Consider the following 2,346-nt stretch of genomic DNA (forward strand, 5'->3'; position numbering starts at 1 on the left):
TGGGCACACATTAGCACAAGTCTTGCGGCCTCTGCAGTTCTGTGAACTGTGGCCAAATCTTTGGCAATTAAAGCATCGGAGAGGATTGGGGATGTACGGTCTGACCCGGATCTTTAGGTATCCAGTCCTCAATGGTCTCGGGCAGCGTACTTGTTCCGAAAGTTAGAATTAGGTGCTTTGTTTCGATCTCTTTTCCATCGCGCCTCATCTTAATTCTCTTGACATTGATCACATTTTGATCACTCCAGCCCTCTAGTAGTTCAGCTTCCGAAAGTTCCATAAGATCAGCATCAGAAACGACTCCACGAGTTGTGTTCATAGTGCGGTGCGGTGTGACTGTCACTGGGAGATCCCCGAATGACACTAGATTTGACAGTTTTTCGTGTTGTTTCTTTTCGCGGAGTTCCAGAAGGAGATCACCGCTTGCCAGCCTGGAAACTTTATAACCTGGACCAAAAGCTTCAGTCAATGTTTTTGCAACCAGAAAAGGTGAGATCATTTTCGCTGCCTTTTCTTTCTTCTCAGAATGGATTACATGAAATCGAGGAAAATTCTCAGTATTTCGGCCAAAAAACTTGAAAACTTCTTCGGTGCGCCCTCGTTTCAGACGGCGATCAGGGGGTGGGGGGAATGAACTTTCCATAAGTAGAGGTGAATGTTTCGGCACCGACGCCAGCCACCCACCATGGAGCCCAACGAGGGGACGCTGCAGAGCCTGCAAAACATAGGTCCTGCAAACGCCAGCTGTACGCCGCCACTATAACCAGATATGGAATATCCAAGGTTGGCTACCCACACAAGGTTAACCCTCGCCGCCAGGAATGTTGGAAGTAAATGGAAGAGAAAAGGAGACAGGAAAGATTGAAAGTGGGGGAGAAAGACGAAGATTGAAGAGAAGAACAGGAAAAGGCGACTGCCGATTTCCCCCGGATGGGTCAGTCCGGGGGTGCCGTCTACGTGAAGCAGAGGCCAAAGAGGTGTGTTGCCTCCGCCGGGGGGCCATAAAGGTCCAAACACCCGGCATTGGCTCAACCCCCAGGATCCTCTTTTCCCCGGACACGGCTAAGCCGCGCACGGCTACACGCGGGAGGGTCCAACCCTCGTGTGCTCGGGTACGTGGTGGCGCAACTCACCAAACGCCTGCTTGCGCAGACGCCCCTGCGGGGATGTAGCAGCGTAGCGGACGACCTAGCCAGGAGGGGATATTCTGAAAATTTTGCGATGTTTTGCTCTCACGTGACTACACACTGCGTCGTTACATCACAGATCGCAGCCTCCCACGTCTCTGCGAGGAGGGTTGGGTCTGCGTCTGCTGCTATTGGTTGTGTCGTTGTAATGCGTGCTCGGGTGTGCTTGCATTGCAGTAGGAGGTGTGCCAAGGTGTCTGGCACGTTGCACTGTGGACAGGTGTAGCTGTATATCGTCGGGTGGAAATGATGCAGTAAGCTTCCGTGGGTGAAGGTATTGCTCTGGAGTCGCCTGTAGTCGGTGCCTTCATTTCTCGTTAATTTTGGATGTGGTGGGGGGTATACCCTGCGTCCAAGCCGATAGTGCTGCAGTAGCGCTTGCTAAGTTAGCGGTATTGTTTCCGTTTCCTCCGCTGATATGGGTGGGTGGGACATGTCGAAAATCTCGTGCGGGGAGGCCCGGTTGACGCTTGCGCGCGCCGCGGTGTGTGCCGCTTCATTCCCCTCGAGTCCCTCATGTCCCGGAACCCACATGATGCAGGTGTGGGGGGGAGGAGTATCGCCACGTTTCAGTATGTTTATCGCTTTGACGAAGATCCTGCCCTTCATGTAGTTGCGTGCCGCTGTTTGAGAGTCGGTGAAGACCACTATGGCATCGTCGCTTGTATGGGTGGCGAGTGCTATAGCGGCCTCCTCTGCTGTGTCCGCGTGTTTGGCGAGAATTGTAGCCAACGCCAGTGTCGTTCCCCTGTAGTCTGTGACGCTGATGGCGAAAGCGTTTCGGCCCGGATACTTGGCTGCGTCCACGTAGCGCGCCTGCGGGTCGTTACGGTGCTTGTGTCTGATGGCATTTACCCTGGCGAGCCGTCTGCCTCGATGGTGTTCTGGATGCATGTTCCGAGGGATCTGATGAACTTGTGGGAAATCTCGGAGCTTCGACATGATCTTTTCCTTACGATCGCCATCAAGTTCTAGGTTGGTTGCGTATCCTGTGCGTCGGAGGGCTGCTCGGCCTGTGGTTGTGAGCTTGAGTCTCTCGATCTGGTTGATGAGGTGCGCTTCCGCAAGTTCTTCCCAGGAGTTGTGAACTCCCATGCGACGCAATCGGTCAGTGGAGGCGGTTGTTGGCAGTCCTAGGGCGAGCTTCGTAGTCTTTCTT

The sequence above is a fragment of the Dermacentor silvarum genome, chromosome 3 (assembly GCF_013339745.2).
Source record: "Dermacentor silvarum isolate Dsil-2018 chromosome 3, BIME_Dsil_1.4, whole genome shotgun sequence".
NCBI classification, from domain to species: domain Eukaryota; kingdom Metazoa; phylum Arthropoda; class Arachnida; order Ixodida; family Ixodidae; genus Dermacentor; species Dermacentor silvarum.